The 19,956-nt window shown below is 58.3% G+C and overlaps 1 long non-coding RNA gene across 3 annotated transcripts; it reads left to right on the forward strand.

Moving 5' to 3' along the window:
• The first annotated feature begins 14,056 nt into the window (after window positions 1-14,056).
• LOC114094021 (uncharacterized) lies at window positions 14,057-17,411 on the forward strand. Of its 3 annotated transcripts, none has more exons than XR_003582969.2 (3): window positions 14,057-14,251; window positions 14,861-15,434; window positions 16,468-17,411. It is a non-coding gene; the product is annotated as an uncharacterized lncRNA (long non-coding RNA). The 3 variants fall into 3 exon arrangements; XR_003582968.2 differs by having other exon boundaries at window positions 14,861-14,996; window positions 15,252-17,411; XR_003582970.2 differs by having other exon boundaries at window positions 14,861-17,411.
• Window positions 17,412-19,956: the final 2,545 nt, after the last annotated feature.

Here is a 19,956-nt window from a genome sequence, read left to right on the forward strand (position 1 = left end):
CAGCCCGCCGCTTAGGGCACTGCAGCGCCGCCCTCGCCGCGCCCCCCGCCCCCAGCCGGCGCTGAAGGAGCCTAGATCCCCGACCGAGGCGGACCAACCCGAGAGCGCCTGCCACTCGCGCGCACCCAGGAGCTTTCGCTCCGGACGCCCAGGACTGCACACCCGGGCTCTGGGTGCCGCCCGGCCGCCCCCGCCAGGCCCCTCCCAGCCTCCCGGCCCGCGCGTCCTGCGGCCCAGCCCCTCCCTGGCGCTCACCTCCCTCCAGCCTTCCGGGAGCTGGACGGGGCCTCCCAGCTTCGGGCAGCTTGGGACAGTGGCCTGAGACTTCGGGAATCTGAAACCTCGCTTCTGGCTAGCCGCAAGCTCTGGGCGCGCCCGAAGCAGCAAGGTCTTGACGAAGTCCCTTACCTATCCGAGCCTTCGCCTTCGCGTCGGAGAACTAGACGCACCAACCTGGGGATGGAAGAGCTGAGGGAAGATCTCCTTTCAGCACACTCACCGAGGCTTGCTTTGCGTTTTGGTTTTCCGTGGGCTGGTTTTATTTTCCCACCCACACATGGCAGAGTCAGCCCCTTGTTGGTTTGCCGACTCTCAGCCCCTAGCTCGTACCGGGCGGCCATGTTTGTGGAATGAATGAATGACATGGAATAGGCTGCCTGGCTGGCCCAGAGAGCTCAGTTCACACAGTAATAACCCATAATAATTATCTGCCCATGGCCAGGTCACACACTCTCCAGGTCACCGAAACTATTCCAGTTCCTTCTCACCCCTGCCTTCACCTGCATGCCACAGCCACTCCGTGCTAGAGGAACCTCTTGTCCAAATGCGGAAACTAAAGTCCTGAGAGGGGCAGGGGCTCACCCCACCTCACTAGGGGCTGGGGACAGAGGCAAGGATCAGGCCCTCAGCTCCCTCCTGGTGCTCCTCATTGTTTTCTGAGCAGTGAGGCCACAGGTCTTGTTGGGGTGCTGAGATGGTGTTCTTCATTCCGTAGAGCGGCCTGGGCTCAGCACAGAGGAGGGGCTCTGTAAACATTTGGCACTGAGGCTGGGCAGAAGGTGGCAGGGATTTGTGGAGCCCAGCAAGAGTACAGATGGAAGTTCACGTACCATATGTCTAAATATTTGCAGGTTATAAATCAAGCTAACAAAATGTGAAATAAAATATGTTCTAGTCTTCTACCTTAACAAATACACTTTCATGGAAGGTCTGCTTTGAATGTAGACTCCTCGGGCTCTTTGGACCCTGCAGTGGAGCATGGGTGTGCAGAGAGAGGAGGCCCTGGTGCCTGGCCTGTGTCCCCTACCCTTTCCCACCCCTGCCTCCATCCTGTCCTCCAAGAGACTTTGTGAATACATGCGAACATCTCAGCCTCCATATGCAAGATCTGTCCACCCTCTCAACCCTCTACCCACCCCCCCAAGAGCTGCCCCTTGGCCACTCCTCAGCCTTAGAACTGGGCACACCCAGAGGTCCAGTCTGTCCTCAGGGAAAGAAACTACGTGTCGTGTAAGTGGGCTGAGAATCATCTGTATTGAGAATCCTGGGGTTTGGATCCCAGCCTTGACCCAGGGGAGGGAACCCCTTCCCTTAGGCCCATGGTCTCCATTCCCTGTGATGGGAAGGTAGCTGGAGAAGGGCCCCAGTGTGGAGCCCCCAGGGTAGGGATCACTTTCACCTGGGTCTAGGGGTGGTACTGAATTACTGAGCACTTTTTTAGCCAATCCATGCACTTCCTGGAGACTCGGTGTGTTAGGGTGGGAAATCACCATCATCATTATTATTAAACAGCAGCAAGCAATTACTTTAGGGTGGTCGTATAGTTTTCTTCAAAATCAGGACATTTTTAAGAGTGATAAGAGACCTTAACTGGAAGGTTTTCTGGGGGGGGGGGGTCAGGCATAAACCAGGACTAAGCCGGCATATCAAACCCGTGGGTCAGGGGCGTGTCTTCCCTCCGGCAAGCTGTGCAATAAATCTAGGAAGTAGGTCGCATCGTTTCCGCATTTTGCAGGTACAGAAATGAGAGAAAGTCGTGATTTGCCAAAAGTGGTGTACATGGTTCAGGAGTTTACTTGTCTCCCTGTCCCAAAGCATGTGCCCTTGACCTTTGGGAAGCTGCAGGAACTTCTGTGTCTCTGTGCATCAGGGGACAACGTTCACTGACTCGGCTCCTCCTCCTGGGGTGTGTGGTGGCCCATAGGAAGCTGTGTGTGTGAGCCCTGTGAGCGGGGACAGGCTGAGCTGCGGAGGGGGGGCACCGGAGCCCTGGCCAGAAAGTCTCGCCCTGATGTATGATAAGGGACAGGAGGGGCCTTGGTTTGAGTCAGTGGAAAGTCTTAATAGGAAAGCCTCTTTGAGGAAAGTGCTCTTCTAACTTCAAGGACAGCCTGTGAAGATAAAAACAAATTAATTAAAAAGTTCAATCGCCACCAGCTCTTGTATCAGTAGTGAGGTGTATCCGGGGCCTCCTTTGTGCCAAATGCTTTGCTTCTGTTGATTCTGGCTTTCTCTCTGTTGTGCTGGGGATCAAGGCCAGGGCCGTGCGCATGGCCAGGCAGGTGTTCTATCACGGAGCCCCCTCCCCGGTCCTCTATCCTCTACTTAATCCTGGCCACAGCCCTGGGAAGTAGATATTGAACGAGTCCCATTTAGGAGTGTTGAATCCCGGATGCTGTTCTAAAGTGCTCTAAATGTACCCACAACCCCGTGACTTAGGTGTTATTGATTGCTCTTTCCACTTTGCATATGGAGAAACTGAGGCACCGAGGGCTGAATGGGTGCTTCAAGTCACACAGCTGGTCAGTGGCCCTGCCAGGTACGGACGCAGCCCTGGACCTCACTCTCCTGACAAGAATTCTCCACGGGTGAGGAGTGATGTCTAGGTCCAGAGGGGGAAGGCTCGTGGGCTTTCTCCAGGCTGCTTCTGGAAGTCACTTCAAGTCCCCGAGGCCTGAGGCGGGGCTGCTGCACTCTGAGCGAGGCAGCTTGTTCTGTGGCCACGAACAGAAGTGGCCACGGCTGATCCGCAGGTGCTTGGCTTGGCCTGCTCCGTGTTTTTAAATATATGGATTTGTTGATAAGAGTTCAAGATTGGGAGATTCCACCTAAGAACCCCTGTTTCTCTTGAAGATATGGAGATTGAGCACCACGGTGAAGAGCCACCGGCCCTGGGACAGGGACCACACCTCAAATGGCTCACTCCTGTGCCTTCGGCCCCTGTCAGATCCCTCTGGGGAGGACAGGGGCCCGGTTTCCTGAGCAACCTACTGTGCTTCAGAGACCGTGGAAGGAGCTGCACCGACATATTGTGTTTGATCCTCTTCAGAAATCATCAGTGGCCAATCGGGAAGTAGAGGCTCAGAGAGCTGGAAGAAGCTGCCCAAGGTCACAGCGTGAGCAGACGGCACAGCCAGGCCTCCGCTCAGGGACCATGTCCCTGCTGCTTTTGGAGGCTCTCTTTCCACCCTCAGTTTCTCCAGACACACCCAGCACAGTATCTCTGGAGAAACTGTGGTGTGATCTGTGGGGGACTGGCCAGATGAACTTAGGCCCCGGATGTCAATGCCTGTGGTTCTTTGGCTTTCTGACCCCTGCAGGTTGTGCAGTGAGGGCAGGGGTCCAGCAGCCAATGTGCACACCTAGACTTCCCAGAATAAAGGTTTCTCTCCTATATATATGTGATGATCCTGCCTTTAAATGTTTTATCAGGAACATGTTCAAATATACCCAATAGAAGGAGGAGCAGTACAATAACCCCCATTTGAATCACCTGAAGTCAATGACGGTCGGTATTTTTACCTCTTTGCTTCCTTTACTTAAAAAGATCCTTACTGAATTATTTCAAAACATATCTTGCTGTCCCCTCTCCCCCCAGACTCTGGTGTGCATCTGCAGGACCAGGGTATGTGAGAACCAGCTGGTTCCGGCTTGTGCGTGTCTCTTTCCAACTCCGTGCTGGTGACAGCATGCTGGTAGCTTGGAATGGACCACAGTGGGGTGTTTACACCACGAAAATTGGCAGACGGGACAAACCAGGGCTGCACCCCTCCTCCACCTCGACACTCCAGAGAGCCCTCGCCACAGCCTAAGTCACAGTTTCTTACCTAAAAAAAAAGATCACCAACATCCTAATCAAATGTCCCCAGTGACTTGAAAAGCATGTCTGTTTACAAACAGGCTGTTGAGTCAGGACTTGAACAAGGTCCACGTGTGACATTGTCTTATTACGGGTCTTAATTTTTCCTGACCTGGAGCAGTGTCCCCTGACGCGTTTCTAAAGGCCCTTAATCTTGGCAGATAGAGAGCAGGTTGATCTGAGGGTCCCCGTCCGCAGTGCCTGTTGTACAGTCGGTGTGTCCCTCGGTCCCTGTGCGTCCTATGTGGGCTCTGAAGTCTGAGTCTGCTCAGCTTAACTTTTTCTGATGATTTGTAGATGGTTCCGGGTTGCACAATTATTTTTCTCAATGTTTATAGATGATTTTATGTGAAATATCAACTCATTGAAAAGTGTTTTCAAATTTCAGTCTTTTTTTTTTTTTTAAACTCTCAACATCACAGAGCCTTTTGCTGTTCAGGAGGGGTCGACAGACTCAGGGAGACTGGGTCTCTCTGATTGGACCTCACTAGTCAGGGCAGGTCTTTCTGCATTCCGGTCTCTTGGGGGATGAAGAAACTGCAGCTGCCTCCTGGAGTTCATACCAGGATGCTGTCACTTGGACTGGCAGGTATTCCTACCTCATGTCTAACTGCAGTCTTTCCTGCTTTAAGCGAAGCCCATTTTCTTTACCTGGAATGTTGGAATTTCTCAACCTCTTTCAGGTCTCTTTGAGAGTTGAGGAGAGAAACTATCTCAAATATGCAGTGATTCCAGGACCCTAAGTCCTACACCTGAACTGATGATCATGTTTGTAATTTTGCAGTGTCCCCAGCCCCTGCCCAGTAGTTGGGCATAACTTTTCCATCCACCTGAAGAAAGGGGCTTCCCAGAGATCAGAACAAGGGGTTTTTGCCTTTGCCTGGTGGCTCCCTGGGTACCCTGGCTGGGCAATTTGGGGTCTTGTCCACAGGCCCAGCCTCAAGTTGTGATTCTGACTCCCCGACAAGGCTCCTGTCCCTGCCTGGACACAAACCGGATGCGCTCCTGGACGCTGGTTCCTCCCAGCTCCTTCAAGTCAGCTGGGAGCCTGCACTTTCCCTGGGGAAGCAGAGAGCCGAGGGGAAGCACTCGTGGGCCCTCTGCCTGACCTTGAACATGGCTTATGCCAGAGGCTGCTGGCCCTTCGGGAAGCCGCACAGTGTCCAGGGAACATGGAGGTCAGGTGGGGTGTTTGCACCATGGAAATGGGCGCCTGGCGGAGCCTGTGTTGAAGCTGCTGCCCGTGAGAATCTCTGCGTCCAGCAGGAATTAGCCTCCATCTTGCCCGCCCCAGAAGGCTGGAACCCTCGCTGCCAGGCGGCCCAGTGAACTCCACTGTTTCTCAAAGCTGGTTCATTTCACCTTCAAGGGAAGAAGTCAGAGGACCCAAAGCCAGGCCTGGCGTCACCACGAAGAGGCAAGCAGACAGCTCAGGAGTCCTCAGGCCCCTGCAGTCCTGCAGCCTCAGGAAAAGGTGTGTCTTATAAAGAAAAATTCAGGGTAGGTTAGAGCAGGCGTTCTGTCAAGTTCACGGTGAAAGGGAATGTAACTGACAGCCTGGGATGACTGCAGAAGGTTCCAGGTTGCTCTTGGACATTTATTTTCTTGACTTGTTTTTATTAGAAGCTTAAAAAAAAGGGGGTTCCTGGGTGTTTGGGTGGAGGTCTTTGTTGTCTTAACATTCCCAGCTGGAGTTCGTGATGCCATTGCTTGTCAGGCTTCTGTCTGGGATCCAACTTTCTGGACAAGGAGACGGTCACGGGGCACTCTCAGGGTGCCCTCATGTGGGGGGCCCTGGCCTGCTGCTGCCCATTGGCTGGCTGGTTGGCAAATCGTGGATTCTGTCCCTCCTCTGCCCTCCATTCTGCCCAGAATGCCAAACGACTTCCGGTCACTGTGCTCCTTCCCTGCAGGTCTCCACTGACACCCCAGGTGTGGGGAGGTCCTTGGTCCCCTGGTCACATATTCTCTCGGTGCCTCCTGAATTTTTTCTTTGAAGCACTATCCACCTAACAAAAAAGGTTCATAAAATAATCTGTTGAATGTGTCTCATCTGGTGGACTCTGATCTCTGAGGGGGCAGAGAAGATGCCTGTCTTGCTCACTGCGGTGTCGCTGGTGTCACCGTGTGCCTGGCCCAGAGTGGAGCTTAGGAAGTGCTGGATGAGCCAGTGGGTGCTGTTCTTCTCACCACAGTTTCTTCATCTAAAAACAAAAACAACAAAAAAATGGGCCTATGAGCATTTTCTCGTTAAGGGGAATGGATATTCCCGACAGACGCTGGTGCCTTCTTCTCTTCGCTTGCAAAAAACGCAGAAAAAGATAAATGGTCTCTTGAATCGCTCGTCTGAAAACCCCAGAGCTCAAGACGTCAAACATAAGGTGGAGCTGTCATTCTGGAATGGTGGACGCGTCCTCGGGTTCTGTAAAGTGGCCCTCTGAGGTCCTGAGGAGGAGCAGTCCTTTCGCCTGGGGGTGGGAGGCTGGTTTGTGCGTGGGCAGGGCCCAGGGCTGGGCGGAGGGATCCGCCGAGAGCTAGATGCCCCATTCCACCCTGTCCTGGCTGCCACTTCTCACAGCCTTGGACGTGCAGGGCGGGAGGGCTCAGAACACCTGCTCCCCTCCCCTGGTCAGGGGGACTTCCTGGAAGAGGTGACGTCGGAGTCCCAAGAGATTAGTAAGGGCAGCTTAGCAAGTGCTGGGCTACTGGGATGGCACGTGCAGCGGGGTGCTGGCGAGGTGTCTGGGGAGCGGAGGAAGCCTGGGGGTGCTGGGTGGCAAACGCGTGAGTGGGTCACGTGATGAAGCTGGAAGAGGGTGGCAGGTGCCACGCGGGAGCTGAGAGAGGAGCCATCCAACATGGGAGGAGGCGGAGGCTCGTGGGGCGTGTGGTCAGGTGGAGAGTTCGGGACCAGCATCCTAGCCTGCAGCCAGGAGCCGTGCGCACAGATGCCAGCTGGCGTCCCCAGAGATGCAGACACCCCGGCACTGGGGTGTCAGAAACCCGCCGGGGCAGGAGCAGCTGCTTCTAAATCAAGGCCAAAAGCAGCCAAGGGGCCAGGCTGGGCTTGGTGGCTCTGCCCGGGCTGACGTGGGGGCAGGGGCTGGAGGGGGCTCTCGCGCAGGCATCCTGGGCCAGAAGGAGCTTGGCTGGTGTGGGGAAGTTTATTTTGGAAGCCGCGATGATGCAAAATTAAGTGGGGAGGAAAAAATAGATGAGGCGGCCGCGAGGGTCTGTCTGTGGCCGGCGGGGCTCTCGGCGTCCAGGGGAGCAGCGTCTTGGGTAAACAGATGGGGTGGCAGTTTTTCGGCATGTCCGCTATAAATATCTCGCGGCTCTCCGCCCCTGCGGGCTTTCCTGGCACCGTGGGTGTGGAGATCAAGGTGCAGACACAGGGCACTTCCGGAGCAGCGGAGGGTGGCCAGGCCGCGGCCGCCATCCCAGCCTCCAGGGTGGAGGGGACACGGGGGACAGGTCCTGGGTGGGGGAGGAGGTGCTGTGGATCTCGGGCCAGTCCCGTCCCCTGTGTGAGCCTCCAGGCCTCGTCTGTGGGATGGGGCATTGCTCAGGTACGGGGACACTCAGGAAGGGCTCCCTCGTGGTCCAGTCCCGGGGCGGTGTGAGCGGGGAGAGCTCGCATCTCTGTCCATCTTGATCTTTCTCTCCTGAAATGTGGGGAGCAAACCCACCGTCCAGGGGCCGAACTGGAATGGTGGGCGTGGCAGCGGGCTGAATGGATTTGGGGGCATATGGCCGGCCAGCAGCCCCCAAGGACCCCTCTCATCTCTACAGAGCTTAATAATGACTAGGGTGACACAGCTACACCCACTGCTGGCCTTTGGTGATCCTGGGGCTTTGCAGATTAAGTCTTCCCTGTCCCTGGTGATCTCAGTTGGTTTGCCAACCTCCCCATTTACAGATAAAGATGCTGGGGCGCAGAGGGGAGTGACAGAGCAGGAACCCATCAGAGCCTCTCCTCAGTCAGTACGTATTCATCCATGATCAGCAGCATGCTGGCCCCTGGCCGGGCGCTGGAGACCTGACCAGGCAGACGGGTCCCTTTGTCCCCGGAGCTCAGAGAGAGACTGTGACCCAGTGAACAGAGAAATCCATAGACAAGCATCTAGCACGCAGCGTGGCCCAGGGACCCTTCATTCTGCCTCTTGAAGAAATGTGTTCGTGGGCTGGGGACATAGCTCAGTTGGCCTCATGTGCACAAGGCCCTGGGTTCAATCCCCAGCCCCACAAAAAAACAAAAACAAAAACAAACAAACAACAACAAAAAAAAAACGTGGGCACCTCCTAGGACTAAGAAATGTTGCCATCCGGTCGCCCACAGCCAGCCCTGAGGTCGGCTTAGTACCTGCTGAAATGAGCTCAGCATGACGATCCGCTTCATCAGGACGTGTCCAGGGTGCTCCTCTGGGCAGGACTTGGGACAGCCTCGGGCCCCGGGTCTGGTTGGGCGGGCTGGAGAGAAGTGGACAGGGGCCTCCCTCGGGCACCTCTGCGGAGCTCACCACGGTGGGAGAAGCATCTGCGCACTTTCCAAGAGCCCAGGGAACCAGGCAGGGCGGTGTCACTGTCCCAGTGTTGCCCATTAGGAAGCCGAGGTCAGGAGAGGCCCATAGGTGAGACCTGCCCAAGGACACCAGGGGTGGCCAAGGACACCGGGGGTGACATGGCAGGGGGGTGCTGGGCACATAAGCCTGTTTGACTTCAAGTCCAGTGCTCCATCCCGGCAGATGGGGGACCCTGGCCAGTGGGAGGGCACTGCCACCCAGGACCACATTTGCAAGCCTCGCTCAGCAGGAAGACCCGCCGGTGAAGGCAGAGGTTTTGCCCTCGTCCCTTGTGTCCTATGGCAAAGGTTCCTGCCTGCGTTGGAGGGTGGAAGGGGCCTGGGGAGTCCAGCCCCCTCTCTCTGCGCCTCGGTTTCTCTCTGAATGAAGCGTCCGACTTGGTGATCCGAGGGAACGTCTCAGCGTGGATGCCCGTGTTTTCCCTCCAGGTGTCCCCTGGCCTCTCTTCGGGCTCATGAGGGCATCGTCATGAAGAAAGGCCCATCTGAGACTGTTCAAGGACAGATTTGCGCTCCAGCCCTAGAGATGTGGCTCGTGGCTGGCCGCCAAGTCTCTCCAGCCCCCTCACGCCTCCCCGAGCCCCGGGGATGGCCGGACTGAGGAGAAGGGACCGGGGTCTCCACTCTGTTTCCCCTCCCTGCCTGGTCCTCGTCCTGCTGACTTGGGGACAGAGCTCCCAGGCAGCAGGCCTGGGACATGGCCTGGGTGGCAGGGTCAGGGCTGTTCTCAGAAGTCCAAGTGTTCCTCTTTCCAGACCCTCTGCAGGCTCGGCTCACCTCCCTCGTCAAGTTTGGAGTGGCCATTGGACTAGCTTTGGCCAGTGAAAGGGGACAACTAGCACCTAGCAGGATGGTGGCCACTTGGTCCTGAGGGAGCACAACATGGAGCAGGGCCCTTGCTGACCACAAGGATGTATTGTGGACGAGGGCCAGACCCTCCCTGTCTTGATCCCCTGTGGCATGGCCCAGAGTGTCCACTGTGGCTTCTGGGTGGGGGCAGATGGGAGCAGCAAGAGACATACAGCCCGGGGCAAATCAGGCCTCCCTCCCTCCCTCTCTTCATGCTCTCAAATAGTTACCCATCCATCCACCTGTCCACCCATCCACTATCCACCATCCACCATCCCTCCACCCATCTGTCCATCCATCCATCCACCTGTCCATCCATCCAACTATCCACCATCCACGATCTCTCCACCCATCTTCCCATTCATTCATCCATCTATCCATCCATCCCTCTATCCATCCATCCAGCTATCCACCATCCATGATCCCTCTACCCATCTGTCCATCCATCCATCCATCTGTCCATCCGTCCATCTGCCCATCTATCTATCCACCCATCTATCTGTCCATCTATCCATTTATCCATCAACTATTCATCCATACATCTGTCCATCCATCCATCAACTATCTTTCCATCTATCTATCCATCTATCTGCCATTTGTCCACCCATCCATCCATCCACCCACCATCCGTCCATCCAAGAATTCAAACCCATGTCTGTCTGACTGTGACGATGTCCTCTGAAGACCTCACACACGTATGTTTGGGTCGCATCACCCTAGAAACGTATCACAACACCCCTCTTGGCCCTTCCAGAATTCAGAGCAGCTTTGGGGTCCACCCTGAAGCCTGGGTCTTGTTTTGGAAAGAAAGGGGAGCCCTCGATATGAGGAAATGGGGGGTTAGTGAAATTGCCCAATGCCGGGGGTCAGGGGAGCCACTTGGGCCTCTGCTGTCCCCTCGTGTCTCCCCAGCAGCCCTCACTGGAGAATCAGGATGGGGAGCTTCCCTCAGCCTTGAGAGGCAGGTGACTCAGTGGTCAGCACTCGGGCACTGCCGACGATGGGACCGTGTCCCTTTCCACCTCTGTGGTCCCGGAGCCTCAGTTTTCCCGTCTGTCAGATGGGGGTTTCCTTGGTTGGAGGGTCCGGTGGGAAGGGGCTGGGCAGTGATCACTCAAAGTGCCAGCGTGTGGCAGGCGTGCTGTCCATCGTGGTGACGACCACTGGTTGTGACAGAGATTTGGTGGCAGGAGTTGGGGTGGTGGCGGGATTGCATGTCGGACTGAGCAGACCCTGTTCCTCTGGTGGAGGAGGCTGGGCTCCTGGGTGAAGTGGAGGACAAGGTCCAGTGCACAGTGCTGCTGGACTGGGGGGGGAGTCCTCTTTTCTGAAACCCCCGCTGGTGCCGGACGCTGCTGTGAAGAGCAGGGGCCTCTCGGAGCCTGGCGCGGGCTCTCGGGGTCACCAGCCCCGCTCTCCAGGGACGGCCTGGTCCCGTCACACAGTGAGTGAAGGGTCGACGGCAGATTCCAGCCCACGTCCCTGATGCCCCAACCCCGCTCTCACCTGTTTGGACAGTGCTGGGGCCTCTGTGATGGTCACGGCCTCTACTGACCGCTGAGGTCCAGACTGACCGTCCCAGCATCCTTGTTGGGGGTCCTAGCTTTGGCTGTCACCCAGCCTGAGTGTGGGCTCATGTCTGCTCAGGTCTGCTCAGGGACACATGGGTGTAGCTCCCTGAGGGCCCGTGGGGGGAGAAAGTAGGCAGATGTGGCCCAGGGCCGCAGGTGATGTGTGTCCCAGGGTCTCCCTCTTCCCCAGTGCCAGCCTCTTCCTACCACCTTCACTCTGCATCCTGCACCCTCCTCTCGGCAGGGAGAGCCTGGGGGGGGGGGGCACTTGGGGCACCTCCCTGTACCTGAGGCCCCAGGATGGGAGGGAAACTGGTCAACTGTTCCAAGTGGCAGAGCCAGAACCGAGGACTCCAGACACCTGTGTGGCTCTTCTCTAGCCAGCTGTGGGATGCTAGGGACTGAACCCAGGGCCACTTTACCACTGAGCTACATCATCATTTTATTTCATTTTTAAATCTTGAGCCAGGGTCTCACTAAGTTGCTGAGGCTGGCCTCCGACCCCATCCTCCTGCCTCAGCCTCCCAAGGTGCTGGGATTACAGGCGTATGCCACCATGCCTGGCTAGGATGCTCTCATTTCCCTCTCAGACACCAGTTGGTTCCCTTGGGAATGGGTTCAGGTGATCTGAAATTACAACTGTCCAGGAGACTCCGAGGTTCACAGTCAGCACAGCTCTGAGATGCACGTTCCCCTCTTCCCTCCCTGGCTTGTGTTGGGACTGAGTGCCCTGCTTCCCCGGGGTGAGGGGCAGGGCAGTGCTCCACTGGACCCCAGTTCTCATGGTGAGGTTTTGGGCACCGTGGCCCCTAGAGACTTGGGAGCCAGGAGACACTCCTGGCTTCCCTCCAGCCCTGCTCCTTCGGGAAGGCTGGCTGGAGCCCTGTGCCAGGCCGCCCGCCTCCGGAGCCTGTTTCTGGGCCTTCCTGTTGCGGTTTTGACTTTGGAGAAATTCTCCGGCCTTGAACTCCTCGCGGGCCGGCCCCATGTGAAGCTCGAAGTTTGTTCAGCCGTTCTGGGCTCCTGGTGGCCGGCAGCTCGGCCTTCAGCAAAGTCCAAGCTGACCGCAGGTTTCCAGGGCGACTCTGGAGTGGACGGGCCTATTTACATGTGGCGGGTCCTCATCACCACTTCCGTCCTCTCTTGGTTCATGAAGGGTTTTCTCCCCGGGGAGGAGGCCTGCCCTTGTCTCCGCCCTGGTCCCTCAGAGCTGGGGTTGCGGGGCCCGCAGGACGAAGGTGGGTAGGATGAGGCCAGTCGGACCCGCCTTGGAATCCTTGAGGGCTCAGCTCAAGTGTCACCTCTTCCAACAGGCTTCCCTGATCCCATGGCCCCTGTCTGTCCTCAAGTGTGTCTTCAGTGCCTGTGTGGGCCAGGCACCCAGTAGGTGCTCAATAAAAATATGCAGATACATGCACGAAGCAGGTTCCCTCCCACCTGGTTCCTGAATGTTGGGCGTCAGGACGCCCTGGTTCACCCAGTAAGACGGCGGCCATGGAGCCTGTGCCAGGGACCTGGGGAGGGCAGGAATCTGCAGCGGGCTGGGGGCCATCCCCGGGGGACACTGCCAGCCACAGGTCCTGACCTCCCTGGGGCCCTGAGGGTGATAGACTCACTGTCATCTGTGCCATCAGCAAGTGGAGTGGGAGTCTGTTCCTCGGGGTCCTGGAGGTGGGGGGTCGGCGGACTCTAAGGGTCTGCCTGCTGCAGAGGCCTGGGAGGACATGGGGCGGAAGGGGAGTGGACACTACGGGTCCTTTATATGATGCTGTTAACCCACGCATACGTGGGGAGCCCCGAGGACCCCAACACCCTCCAGACGGCTGTGCGGCGGGATTGAGCACTCACGGCTCAGTGCGCTGGTCACCGTGCGGGGCTTGCGCAGCGGCTACGGCTTCCTCGGTTCCACGTCCTCGGTGTTTTCCTGTCCCAGGAGGCTGGGGGTGGGGGCGGCTGCCCAAGGCCCCGTGGCCAGGAGAAGGTCTGCGCTGCTCTGAGCGGGGGCCACAGAGCAGGGCTGGCAGGGGAGGGGACTGTTTCCCAGCAGGGAGTGGGGCACAGGCCGACAAGCCCGGGTTCTAGACAGGTGACCAGGGAAGGTGTCCAAGAGGTGGAGGAAGGTCACACAGGGGACTGGGGAACTCGTCAGGCCCGTGACACCAGCAGCCACCCAGGGCCTCCCCAAGTGACCACTAGTCAGGTGGCAGAGGTTCCCAGACAGCCAGAGGCTGCCTGGCAGAAGGACCTCAGCCGGGTGAGGCAGGGTCTCCCAGCCAAGAAGGACCTCAAGACAGACGGACCCTCTGGGCCTGGCCACTCGGGTGTAGAATTAGGTGCTACTCTGTGTTCACAGTCATGCCGTCCCAGGGTGGTCCCCGTCATTCCCTTGCTACCTACGGAGTAAGCAGGCTCAGAGAGGGCCAGCAACCTGCCCGGGGTCACAAAGCTGCAAGAGCTAGGAGTGGGACCTGGGGCTTACTGTCCACTGGGCTCCCCGGTGCTGGCTGGCCCCCAGGCAGTGTGGGCAGAGGGGCGGAGGGAGGTGGGCACCCACTGTCAACCCTCTCGGCTCCCACACTGACCCCAAGGTGAGTGCGCAGCTTTGGGGAGCCAGGTGGACCGTGAGCGGGGTGGGGGTGGGGGGGTGGAGTGGAGGAAGCCCCGCCTGGCAGTGCCAACCCCGGGCAGGAAACACCTTGGCTTGTTTGGCCAGGCTGTGGGCAGAGGGCAGCTGTGTGGGGAGGCCATGCCACCAGCCAGAGATGGTTTCCAAGGGCAGAGGGTAAACAGTCACCTTGGCTGCTTGGGCGTGCCACGGGGGTGAGGGGTCAGCTCTGGAATATTCTGGGAAGCCAGGAAGGAAACTGGAGGCCTTGGGTTCTGAGGGCGGGGCGGGGGGGGCAGAGCTGCGGGGCGAGAGGAGCCGGCTCGCAGCAGGAGCTGCCCCCCTGGGGGCGCCGGGATGACCTGGGGGGTCCCGGCGGTGGGACCCCCGGAGGTGGTGCTCAGCCGGACGGAGGCACCAAGTGTCCGACTCTCGCTGCTCCTGCTGACGCCGATCCCAGGCTGCCCACTTCCCACTCCATCTGCTCATCGGCAACAGTGACCAAGGTGGGCTCTGGCCAGGACTCGGGGTCAGCGGTGGGGACAGCCGGTGCTGCCCTCGGGGGCCCCCAGGCCGGGAAGGTTGAACTGGGCCCCGCCGCCGGGTGCTGGGGAAGGAACCCCGGCCTGGCTCGTGCTGGGAGGGCTGCAGCCCCAGCCACGCCCGTGAACAGAGCTTCAGCAAAGCCAAACAGGGTGGCGGGCGCCATGCCCCAGGACGGCTTCAGACACGGCTGCTCCAGGCCCCGGCCGTCGGGGCTCAGCTGCTCCGTCTCCTACCTTCTCTCTGGGGCTTCTCTCCCACCTGGGTTTTCTCCATGGGATGGGACAACTGTGGCCTTAACCCACGTCCCTGCAGCCCTGTCCCCCACTAATACACAGGTTCCAGTCATTTTTTTGGTACCAGGGATTGAACCCAGGGGTGCTTAGCCCCTGAGTCACACCCCAGCCCTTTTTAGTTTTTATTTAGAGACAGGATCTCGCTGAGTTGCTCAGGGCCTCGCTAAGTTACTGAGGCTGGCTTTGAAGTCGCCATCCTCCTGCCTCAGCCTCCTGAGCCGCTGGGATTACAGGTGTGTGCCACGGCACTGGGCACTTATTTCAGTCTTAATCCAGGGCCACCTCTGGAACCACCGGGAGAAGTCACTTTCCTGAGGAGGACGTGGCAAAAACAGCGTGAGACAGCCATTCACCGGCCAGTTCACCAATACTTATTTGCCCGGTGACTGGCACCAGGAAGGAGGAGTACAGGGTGAGCTCAGCCAATGGGGATCTGATCTGCAAGGGCTTCATGGACTCTGAATGGAGGTTTGAAGGCCACGTGTAGCAGGCCGGGTCAGGGAAGAGCGTTCCCAGCACAGGGAACGGAGCGGCTGTGAGGCCCAGCACAGAAGGCGCCAGGGAGAGGGCACGAGGTGGACAGGAATGGGCAGGGTGGCGGCAGGGTCAGCCCCGAGGGCCTCTCTGTGGAGGCAAGAGTGAGATTTGGGGGTTTCTTGGCGAGCAGCAGGGAGCTGGCGGAGTTTCCACCTGAGCACAGGTGCGCTGCAGAGGCCTCTCGGCTGCACCTGGGAATCCGAGGAAGACGTGTGCCCGAGCCCAGCTGGCTGTGGTCAGCCAGGCAGGAGAGGGCCGGAACGGGGGAAGTGACAGCAGACAGAGGAGGAGGAATTCGAAGCACATGTTGGAGGTAAAATGCTCAGTGCCTGACTGGGTGGAGCAGGGGGTGGGACGAGACAGACACATTAGGGAGATTCCCGGCTCTCGGGCAGTCCTGCCGGTGGGTTAGTGGTTCTCATTTAACTGCACTAAAAAAAAAATATTTGAGGCTCAGAGACATGAAATTACTTGCCCAAGATCACACAGCACATGAGCAGCTTGGTGGGTGGAAACTCAGGTCCTGCCTGTGCCTGAAACATGCCATCTCCAGAGTCCCCTCCTCCTCCCTCCGGGCAAGTTCAGAGAGGCCTGGGGACTTCAGGTTCCCGCTCAAACGAGCTGCCTGAGGGTTCCAGCCCAGACCCTGGGTCAGACAGCAGGTCAGAGAGACCTGGAGGGAGGTGCCCCGAAGGACGCTGACGCCCAGGAACATGTGGCTGTGTGTGTGTGCTCCTGTGTCACCTGGGGCAGTGCCTTGGACCTGCAGGGACCTGGGGCCAGGGCTGGAGGTGAGTTCTGGCTCTGTGACTTCTGAACTCTGTCTCAGACCCCTCTCCTCCCTTGTGTGGTGGTGTCTCTGAGCCCTCCCTGGGCTGCCTGCGGGGTGGACACGGCTGGGTCCTGCGCAGAGGCCTGCATGGGATAGAGCGATGGCCACGCCCTTGGGCCGCCTGGGTGTGAGTGGCTCGAGCCCAGTGGGTCTTCCTGCTGGAGATTCTGAGATGGAAACTCCCAGGTGTGGGCAAGTGCCCCAGGGCTGGCGGAGGTGGGGGCCAGCCCCTGCCCCTGCCCCTTCCCCGCCGGGCTCCTTGAACCTTGGATGTCAGCCCTCCCCGCCCAGCAAGCTCGCCCCCTCCAGGAAGCGGCCTCTGCTCACCCATCTGCGGGCCGCCTCCCCTCTTCCAGGCCGGGTTCCCAGCAGACCCGGGTCCCACATGGCTGCCTTCTTGCTGATGGAGCCTTCCGGAATGGTCCCTCAGCCCCCAGAGAGCGAGACCGGGTGGGGCTTCCCCAGCAGCCGGGGACCTGGTGTTCCTCAGCCTCACTGTCAGCTGTTAACTCAGGATCCAGAGGAGATAAGGCCACCTCCCAGAGCTTGTCCGACTGGAAGGGACCGTGCATGGGAAGTCCAAGGCAGTGTGCGTCCGCTTCCTGCTGGGGGTCGCTGGGCTGTGCCGGCTCCGGCTTGACCCCGCCCCCCCAAGGCCTCTGGCTACTTGGAGCTGGGCAGGAGGCCCGTGGCCTCAGAGGAGCTCAGGTAAGGCCTGAGAGTGAATGTGCTCCCACTCCTGGTGTCCCCTCAGACCCTGGCCCAGGACGGAGTGGCAGGCCGGGGACCAGGCTGGGAGCAGGGATTTGGGGGTCTGATACACCCGACTTGAAGTCCTGCCTCGGACTTACCCCCGCTGTGATGCTTCAAGTCACCTGCCTTGGCCTCCTTCCTTATCTGCAAAAGAGGATCAGTGGGCTGCCCCCCAGGGTGTGGTGACAATCACGAAATCCCCTGACACGGGCATCTGAGATGCCCACTGAAGACGACAATAGGAGTCGCAGTTGCAATGAGTGATGAGCCTCAAGTTCGACTCCCCACAGCAGTGGGCCCGCTCCCTCCCAGGTAGACTTGAATTTGGTTGGGGATCCAGGGAGTTCCAAGGCTGACTCTGCCAGGTGAGGGCGCGACTAAGTCAATAAGTACATTTCAACCTTTGGTCTTAGGGATTGGTTTAGGGTTGGGGACATGACCCACATGACCCAGATCTGTCATTCAGCAGGAAGTTCAAGATTTTCCTGGGAATTCTAGAGCAAAGATGCTTCTCTAAGGAGGCCGTCTTGGTCTTGGGATCTCCTGGCCAGAAACTTGGAACTGTAAGGAGATCCAGTCTTAAAAAAGGCCAGTCAAGTGAGAGAGCAAGAAATGGGCCCTTGCTATTACTGTTAAACTGCTGGATCAAGCCTTTCCTGAAGGACTTTTCAATAACATGTGCCAATAAATCACTTTACTGCTTAAGGCTGTCTGAATTGGCTTTTCTGTTCCTTGTAACCCAAATCATCCTTATGGGCTCAGCCCATACATTTCTCCACCTTGTGTAGCTGTCACTTCCTTTCTGTGGGTGGGGTGACATCGGCTCAGGCCACATTTCCTCCATGAGCACATGGACTTCTGTGAGAACCAGCTGACGCTGCTGCCTGTCGGAAACCAGACCACCCAGGAGCCGCGAGATTATGGAAACATAAAGAAAACCAGAGCAGGGAAAAATCCAAGCGAATGTTCCAGAATAACCAAAAAGGAAAAAAAAAAAGAGAGAGTGGTGGTAACTGTAATAGCCACGTAACTGACCCCCCCACTCTAAGGGGAGGGCTCCCGATGGAGGGGGCGTGTCCTCCTGGGGACCACCTGATGAGTGTGTCACCCTCGAGAACGTTCCTTGCTCCTGGCTCCCAGCATCGGCTCCCTGGAAGCCTACCACGCGGGGTTCCTCTCCTCTCGGGGGGAGGGGGGTCCCGCCTTGCCTCACTTCCAGGTGGGCTACACAGCAACTCCTCTGCTGCAGTCGAATCTGAGCTAAGAGATGGCTGTGTCCACCCTGAGGCAGGAGCCACACTGTCCTGCTCCAGCCGTGAGTCGCCTCGGGGCTCCCTGGCTCCCAAGCCCGGAGTGCCAGCCCCCGGGGCCAGGGAGCTCCCAGCAGCCCTTCAACACGGCCTCTTCACTGAGGTTAGCGAAGGTCACTTCTGTCGCTTGCAATCGGGGTCCTCAGTCAAGCGCCCACTGAAAGGGCCCTGAGGAGGTGGGGCGGGGGGGGGGGGGTCTGTCCAGGCGGGCGGGGCCTGTCCAGGTGGGCGGGGCCTGTCCAGGTGGGCGGGGTCTGTCCGTCACTGCGAAGCCTGGTCAGTGGAGGCCCGGGATTTTGCACAAAGCATTGGCTGGGCCCTTTGGAAAGTGCCACTGGAGCCACGGAGGTGTCCTTCAGGTCATGTTCAAGGAGTCGGGCATCGTCTGTCTGCAGGCCACAAGCACCACCGAAACACCACCCACACACGCGCACGCGCGCGCACGCACACGTACTCACACACGCAGGCACAAGTGCTGAGATGATGAATAAGATCCAAATCAGGCTCGAGGAATTCCTGAATTTGAAAAACGTGTCTCAGATTCTCATTTAGTCCACACTAACTGTCTGATCTGGGGGAGCAGCCACACGGAGAAGGGGTGCACCTCTGGACCTCCTTGGATCTGCGGCTGGGGTGTGACGAGCAGAGGGTGTGCCTGGCAGGACCCTGGTGTTTATCTGTCCTTATCTGCCAGGACAGGGATGGAGAGGTGGCCCATCAGAGCCAATGAGAAGCGGAGGGGACGACTGGCAGGCCTGGCCCTGATCTCACTCCAGAGGACTCTCAGGCTCACTGTCCAGGTCCAAGTCAGAAGGAAGTTCCTCCCGCGGCTCCTTTCTTTTTCCGTATTTTATCACCGGTGCGTTATAGCTGCACACCATGGCGTGAGCTGTCACACACTCGCATGTGTGCACGATATGACAACATGCTTTGTCCCGAGGTGTTCTGCACACATTGCCTGGCGGGCCTCATGGAGGGCTGGGCCATCTAGAAACTCAGAGGATGCTCACTGAACTCCTGCGAGGAGGAAGACTCCACCTCTGCTGGAAGGTCAAGGAGGGCTTCTTGGAGGAGGTGGCCCTGGCAGAGATATGCCAGGAGAAGGCAGGAAAGGAGGTGGAGGAGAGGGAAGAAGGAGGAAGAGCCCCGTGGTGGGCAGAGGGGAGGTTGGATGAGAGGGTGTGTGTGGCCAAGGAGGGCCAGAGCCCGGGGTCAGGGCCTGCTGCTGTGGGGACCAGGCCCCGTGTTCCCAGCCCAGCTCCTCAGGTGTGAGAATGTCTGCTCTGGCTTCTATTTTCCACTCTTAAAAGACAGGAATCCAGTCATTGTCCTTTAATGTGAAGAAGCCGCAGGAGGTGACAAAGGGCAAGTCCCAGGTGGCAAGCCCAGGGTCTCCTTCTGGCGGAGGCCCTGGACCCCATCTCCCAGCTGGAGTCACCTGGGCACGTTGACACTGGGAGATTCTGACTTGGTCCTGGGAGGGGTCAGTCCTGGAGAGTTGGCCCGGGTGCTCTGCCAGAGCTGTGTCCCCAACTCTTTTTTTTTAAACTTTGGGACAGGTCTCACTAAGTTGCCAAGCCTGGCCCTGAATTTGGGGTTGTCCTGCCTCAGCCTCCTGAGGTTGCAGGGGTGGCAGGCCCGGGCAGCACAGTGTCTGGCAGTTGCCCTGGTCAGCTGGCTGGATGCCCTGGGACTGCGGCTGAGCACCAGGCCCCAAAGGAGGGCCTTGCCCAATCTTGATTTTTAAAAAGTCAGAAATCGGGATCCCCGTCCCCAGGATTTCTCCTTATATTTAAATGTCGACTCCAAAAACAGGCGACATCAGGGACAGGAGCGCTCACCTCGGGCTGTGCCGGGCCCCTCACCCTCACAGTGGCCGCGCCTGTCACCGTTCTGGTCGGTGGCGACTTGCCCGAGGTCATGGTTAGAAAGCGCTAGAA

The sequence above is a fragment of the Marmota flaviventris genome, chromosome 10 (assembly GCF_047511675.1).
Source record: "Marmota flaviventris isolate mMarFla1 chromosome 10, mMarFla1.hap1, whole genome shotgun sequence".
In the NCBI taxonomy this organism is placed as follows: domain Eukaryota; kingdom Metazoa; phylum Chordata; class Mammalia; order Rodentia; family Sciuridae; genus Marmota; species Marmota flaviventris.